Genomic DNA, 17,120 nt, shown 5'->3' on the forward strand with positions numbered 1-17,120 from the left:
GACTCTGTTACTAAGAAAAAATAATATTCTGGGCTGGGAAGGTGGCTCAGTGGTAGAGCGCTTGCCTTGCATGCTCAAGGCCCTGGGTTCGATTCCTCAGCACCACATAAGCAAAAAGAAAAAAGCCGGAAGTGGCGCTGTGGCTCAAGTGGTAGAGCTAGCCTTGAGCTGAAGAGCTGAGGGACAGTGCCCAGGCCCAGAGTTCAGGCCCCACGACCGGACCCCAAAAAAAACAAAACAAAACAAAAACAGAAAAAATAATATTCTAAGGACACTGGTCTTCTCAGGTCTCTGATAGCAGAGTAGTAGAGCCACTACCTTATTGGAGCATACTCTTTGACAATAAAAATGTATTGTGATCAATAACTGGCACACATATGTATGTGTGTGTGTGTGTGTGTGTGTGTGTGTGTGTGTGTGTCCACAATGGTGAGATGGGTGAGGGAAGGAGGAAGAGAAAAAGAGAGCTGGTTTCTTATATATACTATCAGAGATGAGAACCAGACCTGAAATATGGCAGACAATCTCAAAAAAGTGCTGCTACTCATACTTTCCCAGCTGACATTTCTTCAAATCTCAACAAATACAAGATTAACATAACAGCCACAACAATAATAAAAATGGCAACTAACAACTGCTGAGCACTTTCCAAATGTCAATACTTCCAAAGCTTCACATATAAATTACCCACTAAGCCTTTATAGCAATCCCATGAGAAAAAAAGAAAAAAAATCTGATGTACATAAAGGTTATATAATTTATATTCTCTAAGCCATATGTTGATGCATGGTAGAGTCTAATTTTTTTTTTTGTCAGTCGTGGGGCTTGAACTCTGGGCCTGGGTGCTGTCCCTCAGCTCTTCAGCTCAAGGCTAGTGCTCTACCACTTGAGCCACAGCATCATTTCCTTCTAAATTTTAACCTAGGTAATCTGCTTGCTTGCTTTCTTTTTTTTTTTTTTTTTGGTCCAGTCGTGGGGTCTGAACTCTGGGCCTGGGCGCTGTCCCTCAGCTCAAGGCTCAAGGCTAGCGCTCTACCACTTGAGCCACAGCGCCACTTCTGGCTTTTTTCTTTTTGCTTATGTGGTGCTGAGGAATCGAACCCAGGGCCTGAGGCCTGCAAGGCAAGCACTCTACCACTGACCCACCTTCCCAGCCCCTCTGCTTGCTTTCTTAACCTAAAGTCCTAGAGAGCAAGCAAGTAAAGGAGGAACCATACCTACATATTTAAATATATTTATGTATTTGTTTAGTGCCGGTACTGGGGCTTGAAATCAGAGTCTGGACATTGTACCTTAGCTTTTGTCCTCAAGACTAGTTCTCTATCAATTGAACTCCAGCTCCACTTTCAGCTTTTTTTGGTGGAAATAAGAATTTCATGGACTTTCCTGCCCAGGGTGGCTTCGAACCACTGTCCTAAGATCTCAGTTTCCTAAATGTCTTAAGATACAGGGCTGAGCCATTTGCACCTGCCTGTATTTATCTAAATAGGCATCCAAGCAGAGATTCTCTTGATTACAAGATGTAAAATTTAATATACATTCATTCAAATAAAACATTGGATGAGGTTCGCCCTGGATCCTCTTCTTTCATGGTAACTTGCACTTATCTCTACTGTTGTTTTGCTCATTACACTGCATTATAATTATCTGCTTCTATACTCTTTGTAATTAGACCACTTGATACCAATAAATTCATCATTTCCCCCTTGATTTCTATAGTCTTAATGCAAATGGTGAGTGCTAAAGAAATACTTACTCAAATACAAGTAAGTTTGAAGGCATTGGGCAAGGACAGGAGAGTTAACTGATGAATAACTTGGTTCTTGGTGTCTATAATGCTAGCACTCAGGAAGCTGATGCAGGAGGATCATGAATTTGAGGCCAGCCTGGGCTACCTAGTGAGAACCTGTCTCAAAAAGAAACAGAAAGAAAGAAAGAAAAAAAAAAAGCAAAAACCAGAGATAGCCTCTACTCATGAGAACTGAAAGTTCAGAAACAGAACTCCTCACTCCCTTACCCTGCCCTCCGACCACAGGCTCTTACCTCTGTCGTTTGCATATTGATTCCTTTTTCTTTGTTTCAAAATAGGCTTCCTTTGCTCACTTCTACTTTTCTGGTCACCATAATTTTGACTTTTGTAAACTTTGGTCTGTCACCGATGCCAATTCTGCCTCAATTCTACTCGAGGCCACGTTGTGAAGCCCATATATACCTACCTACTCAATGTATACTGATTCATGTTCTCAGAGTAAAGATTCCAACTGGTGCTTTCTGGGTTGCACATTCTCCAGTTGTCCAAAGAACTATGACTGAAGTGCTTGACAAAAATGACTATCTAGGCCTGCTCTTTTGTCAGGAAACCATTTCAACAGAAAGGACTGTGGGCTGAAAATACACCCCAAAATAGATCCGTTGCAGATGTCAAACTGATATTGATCTCTGGAATCTAGGTAATTTTTTAAAACCCCAAGTGTTTAACTTTAAAATTAACTAACAAGTTGTAAGTTATACATGTACTGTATTTTTTTAACAGAGAATTTCTGTGGACTGCCATTTTCCAGTCGCTTGCATTTTCAATTTTGTTCTTTGATTGCTTAAAACACAGACATCTTTTCTTTTTTCCATGCAATGAAAATGTTCTATTTTGATATGGTATGTGTTAGTCATAGTGTTTGCATTCTCATTATGATATCAAAAAGTTAATCTGTTCCACTCTTTTTAACCATTGTGGTTAGAGGCTTTTGATGGTTTCTTGTGATAATTGCATTATGATTTTCACCCTCTTATGTTAAAGACTACATAATTTTTGAAGCTTTAAGAAAACTGCTTAAAATACTCCTTGTAGTTCATGATTTAATACTCATGTTGGAGAGCCCTAGATTGCCCCTAATTTACAAATGAATTCTAAAAGATCACTTGTAAGACAGTTGTTTGGAATTTGAAATACATTTTCCTACTGGTCTACAAGAGGTTATTTAACCTGTAATATATGCACTTAATTGTTCAATTAAGAACCAACATTTGATAGTATGCACTAGTGACTCACAACTGTAATTCTAGTTACTTTGGAGGCTGAGATCTGAAGATTGAAGTTCAAAGCCAGCCCAGGCAGAAAATTGCATAAGACTCTCATCTCCAATTAACCAGCAAAAAGTAGAGGTTTAGCTCAATTTAGATAAAGTACCAGCCGTGATGACAAAAACAAATGAGAGCATGCTAGGTCCTGTGCTGGCATATACCGGTGTGCACACACGCGCACACACATACATACACACAGACCCACCATTTGCCTGATGCTGAGAAACAACTATGTGAATAACAGGAACTTAACAGTTTAGTCTCTGCACCCACGAAACTTGCAGTCTAGTAAGAGGAGCACAACAAAATAGGTAAATAGCCAGATAAAGTAAGTGGTATATAACTGTAATATGTACCTCTATACTTGTGTAATATGGACTTCGGCAGTTAGGAGGCTGAAGCAGAGAGATTGTGAGCACCAGGACAAACAAACAAAATGCAATTACACTAATTAGTCCTAACAGTAGGACTTATCCCTGGTGCTTGGCGTATAGTAGGTTTTCCAAATACATTCATGGGATGTATAACTAAATAGATTAACACTAAATAATTTACATTCATTATTTAATTTCTCATTCACCATTTTATCTTTGCAATTCTCTAGAGGTTTTGCCTTTTAAAATCTCTAATCTTAAGTAAATTGGTAATTCCACTCAATTTTTTTACAATCGATATATTTTTAAATTTTTATTGATGTATAAAATGTATTAAGAGAAATGCATAAACCTTTAGCACAACTCAATACATTTTCACTAACTGAATACCTCAAGAAACCAACTTTACCAGCATCTAGAAGCTTCCTCCTGCCTCTTTACAGCCACGATAGCCTCAAAGGAAATTATTTAAAAATTAAAAGAGATAGGCTTGTGGTCATTTAATAATGTATTTGAGAGGAAGAAAGATGTTTACACCCTGATTTGTCCATTTAAAACTCAATAAAATGTGTTAGTAGGCATGTTCATCAGTAGCGATTAGATTCAGATGTACATAAATGAAAATTTAAGATAACGATGGTTTAATATGGTAGCTCATTAATCTTTCACTTGAAGGAGATGTTTAGGGCAGGCCTGGTAGCATCACAGTTATCAGAGAGACCAGTTATCAGTGTCAGATGGACTTCTGGCACACAGCAAGTGATGGTTGAAGATGGTTCTGGAAATCTAGCCATCACATCCATGTTCAATACAGGGACACAAAGGGAAAATTGACTATACCTCGCATCTGATTTAAGTTCACACCTAAGGAATCTGTTGCAACTCTTTCATAACTGCTTTTATCTAATTGCCCAGGATTCAGTCAGGAGGGCCTGAGGTTTATAAGGGAAACGGGTCTTTCAGCTGTCACATCAATGTCTTCCCTGATACAGGGATTCTGTCAGAATGGAAGGAGAGTCCTTCTATTATGTTTGGGAAAGACAGCTAGTAGTGTGTGCTCTAGTTAGTGTTGGAATTTCAGTATAATTGCTCACCCTACATCACACTATCTAATGAAACTTCTTCCTAAGAAGGGAAATTCAGGTAGGTGGTATGTCTAAGAATTAAGAGATAAGAGTTCAAAGAAAGTCCTGAAATCACTTACTGAACAAAAAAAAAAAAAAATCTACTCAGATTTAATTACTTGCTGTAGGGCCTGGAACTAGACAAGTATACTTCTATAAGCCCAGAAATCTCACAGTTAAAAAGTGGCAGATCAAAGTTCTCTTTAATTGTAGCAGAGTCATGGTTAGAAAAATTTCTCTATAAAGTGTGTGTGTGTGTGTGTGTGTGTGTGTGTGTGTGTGTGTGTGTGTGTTGGGGGCATGTATCTGCAGGCATGTGTGTGTGTGTTTGGGGGCATGTGTGTATAGGTATGCATGTGCATGTGTGTTGGGCATGTGTGTTGGGCATGTGTGTGTGTGTTTGGGGCCATGTGTGTACAGGCATGCATGTGTGTGTGTGTGTGTGTGTATGTGTGTGTGTGTGTGTGCTAGGCCTTGACTGAACAAAATCACAGTATTCAGTCCTTATAGGCATATTTTCTTTCATGTTTGGTACTTTAAGATCAGCAAAAGGGTAACTATAAGTTACAATAGAACCCAGCTTATCATTACATGAATTTATTTCTAGAACATGTTAGGTCTTGCCCCCTGCAAGAAAAACTGCTTCCATAAAAAGGCTAATGTACGATGATTACAAGGCAGGTGCTACTCTTGTCTCCTCTCTTCACCGTGTTATTAATGTCGGGCTCAGTTCCAAGATAAGCCCTCCCTAGGGCTGCTGAGGCAGAGCAAGCTGATGTGAAGCCTTTTCTGCCTGTCACTTTTGAACAGGTGAAGTCTGGTTAGAGTGAGCCTCCAGGGCAACCTGTATCAGTAGAGTTAAGGATATAAACATCAGAAGGGGGGGGGGGAGGATTTGCAGCTGCCAAAAGAACATGTCTTTAAAGGAGCATTGTGTGGGCCTAATTAGGAGATTGGGCTGGGCAGCAGGGGGTGGGAGATAGAAATTGGAGAGAGAAAGAACTGAGAAAGAAGATGAGAGGGACAGAGGAAATTCCCAAGTATGCAAGGGAATTGGAATAAACACCCACCCAGACTCCAGGGAAATGGCTTCTGTGTGGAGCAAGGGCCAGGGAGTTGTTTCATGGCATGTTATCGAGTACCTGCTATGTAAAGGCACTGTAGCAGGTGCCATAGGAATATAGAGATAAACCAGATGTGGGTCTTATCCAAGAAAGGCATTGAAGCAAGGATTTAAAGTGCATGACAAGGCTCCAGGTGACCAGTGCTATAAAGAAAGGGACATGAATTCTTCCAGAAATTCAGGGGGTAAAGAAAGTTACACTGGAAGATGGTGGGAGTGAGGTGAATTGGGGAGAGGGGATTGAGAACAGTTTAAATATAATCTTTCTTTTTTTTTTTTTTTTTTGGTCCAGTCGTGGGGCCTGAACTCTGGGCCTAGGCACTGTCCCTCAGCTCTTCAGCTCAAGGCTAGCACTCTACCACTTGAGCCACAGGGCCACTTCCGGCTTTTTTCTTTTGCTTATGTGGTGCTGAGGAATCGAACCCAGGGCCTCAGGCATGCAAGGCAAGCGCTCTACCACTGAGCCACCTTCCCAGCCCAAAGATCATCTTTTGGGTTGGGTTGGAGTTCGAAGTTCGAGGAAGAACAGAGGTTTCAGCAATGGGAGGGTGGTAGGGGAGACAGGAGTGGTGGTAGGGTGAGAATTTCCTGTCCTGAGAACAGAAGAGGACACTCTGGACCTCACAGGACAGAATCTGCCCTATAGAAGCCACTGGAGGCAGAGCGGGACAGCTCCTGCTGTCTCCCTCTGCCTAGTTTCTGCTTCTCTTCTAACTCCCCTGCTCCACCTGAATGCGGCCTCTCCAGCTGCTGCCATCTCCACAGGAGATTTCTAGGCCCTCTGTGTGACTATCTAGCCTACTTGTGGTGGTGGCAGAACCAAGAGTCGTCTGGTAAACCAGAGACATGGTGGAAATAAGGAGAGGAAGGAAGAGGAAGAGGAAGAAAGAAGAAAGGATGAGGGAGGGGAAGGGAGGATTGCAACAGTTGTCCATTTGTAAGAAACCTGATGGATTTATTTATAAGATTTTTTTTAATGTGGAAACCTTTCCCAAGAATGTAATTTCCTTTAAGGGGCTCTGGCAAGAGACTTCTAGGTACTGAACAAGGTTTAAGTTTAATATAAGTGGCGAGGTGGGGCAGGATTAGAAATACAGTCTCTATCTTAAGTGTAACTGTATCTTAGGATAAACGTTATTATGTTTCATACTTGCCCTCATGTCTTTCCCCATTTTTTTTAACCCTCGGTCTCTGGTATATTATTTGTATATTGTATAGATTTGCTGTCTGGTATATTATTCCCATACTGTTTTTCTCTTCTGATCCAGCTCTTCCAATACTGCTACCAATCCAGTTCATTTACTTATGAAACTCCTGACCTTAGCTCTTACAGGTGCTGGAGGTAAATATACACACACACACACACACACACACACACACACACACACACACACACACACACACACACACACACACACACACACACACAGGTAGGGCACAGTGGCTAGTACGCATAACTCAGGAGGCTTAGATCAAAAGGATCCAGACCAGCCCAGGGAAAAAATTAAAAAAAAAAAAGTCTCATCCAATAAAATTAGGTTGTCCTGGTAGCACACACCTGTCATCCTGACTATGTGAGAATGGTAAAGAGGAATATCATGGGCCTTTTATTATTCAAAAAATAATGAAAAATAAGGGTCTGGAGGTGTGATTCAAGTGATCAGGCAAACATGAGGTTCTGAGTTCAAACCCCAACATTCCAAAAAAAAAGTTCATGTTCTGCAGAGTAATAGAAAGCCCTATATGTAATTTCAGTCTTAATATTGGAAAAATGTTATTTACAAATGTACACATGTACTTTCAGCTGAGTTTTGATGGCTCACACCTAAAATTCTAGCTGTTAAAGAGGCTGAGATCTCAGTGTTGCTGTTCAAAACTAGCCTAGACAAGAAAGTCTGTGAGACGTTTAGCTCCAGTTAACCTCCAAAATGCCAGAAGTCGAGCTGTGGCTCAAGTGGTAGAACACTAGCTTTGAGCAAAAACAACAACAACAAAAAACCAAACAACAAAAACAAAAAAAACTCAGGCCCTGAGTTCAAGCTCTAGTGCTGAAACACACACACACACACATACACATGCACAAATGTACACACTTTCAGGAACTCTTAAAAACATAGAATTAGATAGGGTAAGACTTTGACTCATAGATTTACAACTTCACTGGCTCTTGAATATCAGGTTAGTTTAAAGGCAGCCTACGTGGTTATTAGTGGATTGCTCTTAATGGAAAGGAGTTGTATCAGGTGATTTATTCTCTGTAGGGCTAAATTTCAGCTGCCATTTTTTATATCTAAACTTGATTCCTAAAGGATACCTAGGTGAGAGAATGACTTTCAGAGAAAGAGAAGGGGCTTGAAATGCAGCTCAGTGGTAGAGCTCTTGATTATCACACATGAACCTCTGAGTTCTATCCCAAGCACTACACAAAAGGAAAAATCAGATGAAAAAGAAAAATTACAAAGAATACACAGGATAGAGTCATAACTGCCTCTGGTAGCCTGAAGCAAGCAGAGTTTATGTACGACTCTTTGTTGAATGTTTATTCATTCCAGGAATCATTAAATGAATACTTTCATCCAAAGTCCCAAAGGTATTATGTATTCAACAAAATAATAATCACTTCCTGATAACACCAACTGACTTAGGTATATTTTTCTTCTTATCTTGGCTCCTGAGAAGAGGAAGTCACAAAGCTAAGCATCTGGTTTCAGTGTGATGCTTCAGAGATGGAGACTCTACCTGTGCTGCAGAAAGCTGGTACCTTGAAGTCCTTTTGTTCTTGTAATTATTCCTCTGCTTCTACTTGCCCAGCGTGACCTGTGCATCACCCACATATGAAGAGACAGCCTTCTATTTAAGTGCTTCACACTTGACACACACATTGAGATCATGAATTACAAAAATTAGACCAGTTTGGCTTAGGTACTTTTCTTTAATCAAAGCCTTTCAGGCTCTCTGCCACTTGAGCCATGTCTTTAGTCTCTTTTTGCTTATTCTCAAAGGAGTCTCATTTTATGTCCAGGCCGGCCTGTGATCCTCCTTTGTCCTTTGCTGTGTCTCTAGGGATGACAATCCTATGTTACTGTGCCCGGCTATCATGCTTGTGATGATAGGTTTGTGCTACTGTGTCCAGCCATTGAGGGAGATAGACTCACATGAAATCTTTTTATGAACTATGATTTCTTGACATCCATCTCCAAAATAACTAGGATTATAGGATTGAGACATTGCACACACGGCAAATAAACATATTCTTAATAGCGTGACATCAGTAAGATATCAAAAAGTTAGCTGAGGATCACTAGGTCAATGCAATGGAATGAATGATCATTTATAACTAAAGAGTTTAATGTCATATGTGTAGTAGGATTCCACCTTAAAGTTCTTTCGTGTCCTGCTTTTCCCTATGTAAGTTGTTTCTTTTGTCTGTAGACCATTTTCTGCTAGAAAGGGTTGTTGTTGATGCTGTTTTTTTTCTTGTGGTACTGGTTAAACTTAGGGCCTCATACTAACTATTCAGGTGCTCTGAATAGTCTTTTTTTATTGTGAAAATACCGTACAGAGGGGTTACAATTACATGGGCAAGGTAAGGAGTACATTTTCTTATCAAGCATTGTTGCCCCCTCCTTTGTTTCCCCTTCCCATCCCTTCCCATCTTCCCCCCCCACCCCCACCCTTTGCTCCCCCCTTTCCCACCCCTCTGGCCCTGCTCTGAATATTCTTGCCATTTTTATTTTTGCTGGTTTATTTCTTTTAAATTTGAGGACTCATAAAGGCCTCTGGACAAATGTCTTGAAATTTCAAGGTCTACTATACATTCACAATATTTAATGAATATTTACTGTACTGGGAACTGAACCCAGGGTCTCATGTATGCTAGACAAGAGCTCTACTACTGAGCTGTAGTACTGTGTTGAAACTCTGGCACTATACCACTAGAGTCATGCCCCCAATTATGCTTTAATTATTTTTGGAATAGCATCTTGCTTTTTTTTTTTTTCAGCCCTGGGTTTTGAACTCAGGACTTGTGCTTGGTAGGCAGATCCTCTACTGCTTGAATCTTGCCTCTAGCCTAAAGTCTCAAGATTTTGTCTGGGCTAGTCTGACTATGATCATCCTATTTTTGCTTCCATGAAGAGTTGGGATGACAGGCATGCACTACCATACCTAGATATTGGTTGAGTTGGGAGTCTTGCAAACTTTTGGCCCAGTCTAGCTTTGAACTGTGATCCTCCTGATCTCTGCCTCCCAAGTAGTTGGGATTACAGTGTGAGCTACTATGTCTGGTCTTCTTAATTTTATTTTGAGGCTTTCTCCCAAAATAATTGCCCAACCTAGCCTCAAACTTATGATCTTCCTGCCTTAGCCTCTTGAGTAGATGAGATTATAGATATCACACTTATTTTTAAAATTTATTAGCATTGCCGGGCACCAGTGACTCATACCTATAATTCTAGCTACTCAGGAGGCTGAGATCTGAGGATCACAGTTCAAAGCCAGCCAGGCAGGAAAGTCCGTGAGATTCTTATCTCCAAGTAGCCACCAGAAAACCAAAAGTGGTTCTGTGGCTCAAAGAGGTAGAGTGTTAACCTTGAAGTGAAGAGCTGAGGGACAGCACCCAGGCCCAGAGTTCAAGCCCCAGGACCAACCAAAAAAAATTATTAGCATATATCAATTGTACAAAATAGTAGGTTTCTTTATAATATTTTATATACAATGTATTTGATCATCTTTAACCCCCTCCATATTATCCTCTCTTCTTGCCCTTCTTCTCTAATGATCACTTTCAAAAACTAAAAACCAACTGTGCAAGGAGAGGTTCATAGATGATACATGAGACTGAATGCATTAGGAAATACAGACTCAGATTTTTAAGATTTTAGCTTAAACTGGCTGCTGGTGGCTCATGCCTATATTTCTTGAGGATCTTGGTTTGAAAGCAGCCCAAGAATGAAAGTCCAGGAGATCCTTATCTTTTGGATAGTGCTCAGGCCTTGAGTTTAAGCCCCAGTGTCAGCATATATGCGCATGCATATACTCTCTCTCTCTCTCTCTCTCTCTCTCTCTCACACACACACACACACACACACACACACATACGTTTAACTTAATTATCTATGAAGAATTACTTTCTATTTTTATAGTAAATTATAATTTCACATTTTATTGATACTGAAAAGAATGAAATGTTATACAGAAAAAAAAATTTTTTGGGTTGGTCGTGGGGCTTGAACTCTGGGCTTGGGGACTGTCCTTGCGCTCTTCAGCTCAAGTTGAGCACTCTACCACTTGAGCTACAGCACCACTTCTGGTTTTCTAGTGGTTTATTGGAGATAGGAGTCTCACAGTCTTTCCTGCCTGGGCTGGCTTTGAACCTCGATCCTCAGATCTCAGCCTCCTGAGTAGCTAGGATTACAGGCGTGAGCGAGCCACTGGCACCCGGCGTTATACAGAAATTTTAAGAATAATTTCTTACAACTCACAATGAATAAATACTAATAAACCACTAAAGTAGCCTACCATTATGGAAACAAATTAATCCTCACTTTTCTTGAAGGGAAAATCGCATGTGTTATGGCTAGTAAACATTCTCCCATAAGTGGATATGAGATTCTGAAATTTTTTGATAGAATTTTTGAAGGGAGAGCAAGTTATGAACTTGAAAAGATAGTGTAAGTCTCATCACATTAAATATGCACAAACACACACACAAGTAAAACTATATTGGAGCCAGGTAATTCATCCAACTCAAAGATAATTTTAGTGATAATTACAAACTATTAAAGTACAGGGGAAATATAGAAAACAAGAAAAATCATTTTAAATTGGTGAGTAAGTTGGAATTTATTTTAAGAATTAACACTACCTTTTCAGAGTTTTTCCTCTCAGACATAATATAAAAATAATAACTTTGATTTCACTTTCTAATTGTTAAATGCTGATTTTAGTTTAGCCATTTTCCAAACAATCTGAAAAATACTCAAATATCAGCAGACATATTTGCATAAAATTAACTAAAATTGATTAATATGTAAATTTAGTCTAGTACAAATAACATCCACGTAGGAAGTAAATCTCTTTTATTACAATAGAAACCTAGGCAGGGTGCCAGTAGCTGGCAAAGTTAGGGAGATCCTATCTCAAAAACAAAATACAATAAAGATAATAAAAATGTAATTTGGGAAAATGGCACACAAGCAAAAGGGCTAAAGGTGTGGCTCATGATAAGTGCTTGCTTAGAAAAAAAGAGATCTAATTGTATCCCTTCTAATGGGCCCTCTAGCTTTGCAGGCTGCCAAAAATAGATGCCCACACAGTATTTCTAGTGGAGTAACTATTCTTAGATGACAATTGTGGAGGATTTTTCCTTTAGCATAACTTAAAGCTGCTCCTTTCACTAACATCCCTGTCACAGAACTTAAGTACTGTGCAGAAACAACGCTCAACTAGAGGTCAGAGATGTGGCCTATGTCCATGGGGTTTTATAAAAGTCACTGACATCTCTTTACTATTCACTATGCTATAAAATGAGAATATAATCACCACCATGCCACCCACACATTGTTTTTAGGCTATAAGGAGAAATGTGTGAAAAACACCTTAAAATATAAGGTGAGAAATGAAATTTAATCCCAGGCATAAATAAAGCTAGTTGGGAGGCCAAGACAGAAGGATCATGAGTTCAAGCCCACTCTGGGTAAGTTAGATCTTGTCTGAAAGAAAAAGGGGGGAAAAATCAATACACACCCACTCTCTCTCTCTCTCTCTCTCTCTCTCTCTCTCTCTCTCTCTCTCTCTCTCTCTCTCTCTCTCTCTCTCTCTCTCTCTCTCACACACACACACACACACACACACACACACACGGATGACAGGAATCTAAAATGGGCTTTGCTGGGGAGTGTGTAGGTACCTGTGGGAGGGAATTGAGTAAACAAGGAGGGTGAAGGAGGTCAATTATGCTTGAAGCACTTTTTTGTATGTATGAAAATAGAACAGGCATGGGAATGTGGCTTAGTGGTAGAGTACTTTCCTACTGTGCATGAAGTCCTGGGTTCAATTCCTCGGTACCACATAAGCAGAAAATATTGGAAGTGGCCCTGTGGCTCAAGTGGTAGAATTCTAACCTTGAGCAAAAGAAGCTTTAGGGACAGTGTCCAGGCCCTGAGTTCAAGCTCCAGGACTAGCAAAAAAAAAAAAAGAAAGAAAGAAAGAAAAGAAAATAGAACAATTTAGCCTGTTGAAATTATTGAAGAAAGGAGAGGAGATAAGGAACAGTGTTGGGGAGTAAGATTGTACTTGTGTGGAAATGGCACAATGAAGCCCTGCCTTGTACAACTAATGTACTCTAATAAAAAGAACAAAAGAAATTTAAAATTTAATGACAACTATAGTAACATCTATTGACTACTTGTTATATAGGACAGCTGCCTAACCTCTTTTTATAAACATTGTCTCATTGCCACCTCTAATGATCCCATAAAATGGATACTAATATTCCAATTTTCAGTTGAAGAAACTGAGGCTCAGACTCAAAGATGAATCTACAAGGTTTGTGTTTTCTTTTGCTGGTGCTAGTAGTAGAGTTTGAACTCAGGACTTTATGCTCTCATTTGGTTGTTTTGCTCTCAGCTAGTGCTCTACAACTTGAGTCACTTGCATCACGTCTCCATATCTGGGTTTTATTTTGTCGGTCATAGGACTTGAACTCGGGGCCTGGGCACTGTCCCTGAGCTCTTCAGCTCAAAGCTAGAGCTCTACCGTTTGAGTCACAGCACTATTTCCAGCTTTTTCTGTGTATGTGGTACTGAGGAATCAAACCCGGGGCTTCATGCATGCTAGGCAAGCACTCTACCACTAGGCCACATTCCTAGCCCCAAGTTCTGGCTTTTTTGTGTGATAGTCTTGGGGCTTGAAGTTGGGGCCTGAGTGCTGTTGCTGACCTTTTTGGCTAAAGGCAAGAACTTACCACTTGAGCCATAGCTCCACTTCTAGCTTTTTGGTGTTTAATTGGAGATAAGAGTCTCATGGATGCCGGGCGCTGGTGGCTCTCGCCTGTAATCCTAGCTACTCAGGAGGCTGAGATCTGAGGATCGCGGTTCAAAGCCAGCCCGGGCAGGAGAGACCGTGAGACTCCTATCTCCAATAAACCACCAGAAAACCGGAAGTGGCGCTGTAGCTCAAGTGGTAGAGCGCTAGCCTTGAGCTGAAGAGCTGAGGGACAGCGCCCAGGCCCAGAGTTCAAGTCCCATGACCAAAAAAAAAAAAAAAGTCTCATGGACTTTCTTGCCCAGGCTGGCTTTGAACTAGCTAGGATTACAGCACTAAATTCCAGTTTTGGCTTTTTGATAGTTAATTGGAGATAAGAGTCTCAGATTAGGGGCTGTGAAGGTGGCTCAGTGGTAGAGCGCTTGCCTTGCATGCATGAGGCCCTGGGTTTGATTCCTCAGCACCACATAAGCAAAAAAGAAAAAAGCCAGAAGTGGTGCTGTGGCCTTGAGCTGAAGAGCTGAGGGACAGCACCCAGGCCCAGAGTTCAGGCCCCACGACCGGACCCAAAAAAAAAAAAAAAAGAGTCTCAGATTTTTCTACCCAGGATGGCATCAAACCTCAATGTTCACATCTCAGCCTCTTAAGTAGCTAGGATTATAAATGTGAGCCATTGTCACTTGGCTTTATTTAGGAGGATATTTTTAATTATTGGCACTTAAAAAAATCCAGTTTATTATTATGATGAAGGGCAGAGGATTCCTCAAGGTGAGTAAATACAAACATATCTACACTAACTGGATGATTTTCTTTCAGGCAATAAGACATATTTCCACAAGACTGCTGGATGCATGAATATTCCCAGTATATCTGCATATTATAACTTTTACCCTGAAGGAGCTATGATTTTTTTTCCTTTTGTTATGTTTGTTGGATTTTTGTATATTTGTTTTTTTGAATCAGGGTTCCCCTGTGTAGATCAGACTGGTCTTGAACTCTTGGGATTTTTTTTTTTTTTTTTTTTTTTTGCTTCAGCCTCCTGAGTACTGGGCATGTGCTCCCATACCCAATTTGAGTGACGTGTTTTTGATAAAAAGCATCTTTAGCTATGAAGACTCCACTGCAATTTGTACAGCTGTGTGATCGAAACTACTAAAAGGCAAGTTAATACATTATTCTACTCACAGAACAGCAGTTTGATTCCTATGACTTCTTGGCACATCTGTTTGGGATATAAATCCTAAACAGACTGAGCAGTCGCTTTCTAAATCTTCAAAATGCTTTCCTAAGCAAAGTCTTTAGTGTGGTTAAGGGGAGAAAAAAATTAATAGACTCCCAACTGAGTGGAGTAGTCTAGCTCACTGCAGAGTATTTAAGGCAGGTGCAGGAGGGACTGGGGACTTGAAGAAGGTATACTGTGAGGTGGAGGATGGCACACGTGCCTGCAAGCACCAGAAGGTGAACTCTCATGCCAACCCGAGATAATTAGAGAGGGTCTGTGGGGAATGGGTTGCCCATGTTTACAACGTGGTTAATTGTTCTTATTGGCAAGAGTTCAAACTACAGTTACCTGAACTTGATTAGAGATGACAAATGTTACTGGCCATGCCCATATCCCTCCCTGGTAAAATCTCTTCCTGAGTGGACAGTGAGTTACATACCAGGCCCACAGCTCACTGGACACCTGGTCTTCCAAGAAGGTACCTATAAACTATATGCAGCAACCTTTGTCTCTGTACTTTGGTTTAAACAGATAAGCATGCCAGACACTGGTGGCTCATGCCTATAAATCCTAGCTACTCGGGAAGCTGAGATCTGAGGCTCAAGGATCAAAACTAGCTCTAGCAGGAAAGTCCATGAGATTCTTACCTCCAGTTAAGCAGCATTTGAGCCCCTGAGCAAAAATAGCTAAGGGACACACACACACACACACACACACACACACACACACACACACACACACACACACACACACACACACACACACACACACACACACACACACACACACACACACACACACACACACACACACACACACACACACACACACACACACACACCAAAAAGAAGTCAAGTCTTCTCTCTTGGGAATTTGTAATAAGCAACACAAAGGGAAATTTAGAGTTTAGTATGTACCAGAATCAAAAAGCCATAGAGGTGCAGTAGCTAGATGGCTATTTTCACAGCCAGGTGCAGGATGAATAGTTGAGAAGGCAGGCCCAGAAAGATGGTAGTGCTGATTCACTGAAGGTCAAAAACCCCCGAGAGAGAGAGAGGCCGTAGGCTGTCGTTAGTGCCACTGCTGCAGTACTACCTCAGCTGCAGACGTTCTGGTTCAGGTGACTTGTATACCTTTGAATACACACATGGTTGGGTTTTTTTTCCTTGAACATGTCTCAGAGTAATAAGCAATTTGTCTCAAATAATCTGACTGAGTAGTTTTTTTTCAACCAGAACAGCAAAGTTTGGATCAGAGATTTCATCAGTACTCTATCTCCTATTACTTTCAGTGGTTAATACCTGGGCTCACTTCAAAAGCAGCCTGCTTGCTTTTTGTTTTGGTAGCATCCCTGCTTTGCAAGGGGTAGAAAACTACATCAAACAGACCTAAAAAGGGTGGTTTATTGGAAGGACTGGTGTCTGATGATACACCTCAGTCTGGAGGACAGGATGCTCCAGTCTTAGGGGCCTCATTAGGACTTGGAAGTCCATCTGTTTCTTTTAACTCAACTAAATTTCCTTCCTTCCTTCCTTCCTTCCTTCCTTCCTTCCTTCCTTCCTTCCTTCCTTCCTTCCTTCCTTCCTTCTTTCCTTCCTTCCTTCCTTCCTTCCTTGCTTCCTTCCTTCCTTCCTTCCTTCCTTCCTTCCTTTCTTCCTTCCCTCTCTTGCTCTTTTACTATCTCTCTCATTCTTTCACTATCTGTCTCTCTGTTTCTTGCCTTTCTTTTACTGGTACTGAGGCTTGAGCTCACGGCCTTGCATTCCAGTTAGTTTGTTTGTACTCTACCACTTTAGCAATACTTCCACTACTTTTTTTTTTCTCACTAATTACAGGTACAAATCTCTTGAATTCTAATTTTCTAGTGACGATATGATTTAGTGATTAGGAAGCATCCAATGTTCCTGACTCAGGTGTTCTAATTTTGAACTTATTACCCAAGATAATAGCTGTAAAGGAACAGAAAGATCTTGGCCTCTAACTTTGACTTCTAAGCTTCTCTTTCCTCTTCTGGTAAATTTCTCCATCAGCAAGCTACAGGTGGGAATTATAAGGGACCTGGCAGATATAAGGACTTGCCAGGATTTGGTGGCAGTTGCCTTTAACTTGTCACAGGAGGGCGCTGATAGGCCTGGGGACATTGTAGCAGAATCTAGTGTTGAAACTCACTGACAGCAAAGACACCCTAACCTACAACTACTGGAGGGTGCAGA

The 17,120-nt window shown here is 40.7% G+C and overlaps 1 long non-coding RNA gene across 1 annotated transcript in view; it reads left to right on the top strand.

Annotated features, from left to right (window-relative positions):
• Positions 1-14,679, top strand: part of LOC138830612 (uncharacterized) — a 76,411-nt gene extending 61,732 nt beyond the window's left edge. The window contains exon 3 of the long non-coding RNA XR_011373041.1: positions 14,502-14,679. This is a non-coding gene — a long non-coding RNA (uncharacterized lncRNA). The remainder of the gene's footprint in view (positions 1-14,501) is intronic.
• Positions 14,680-17,120: the final 2,441 nt, after the last annotated feature.

Source organism: Dipodomys merriami, unplaced genomic scaffold (genome assembly GCF_024711535.1).
Source record: "Dipodomys merriami isolate MVZ:Mamm:240054 unplaced genomic scaffold, mDipMer1.0.p SCAF_19, whole genome shotgun sequence".
NCBI classification, from domain to species: Eukaryota; Metazoa; Chordata; class Mammalia; order Rodentia; family Heteromyidae; genus Dipodomys; species Dipodomys merriami.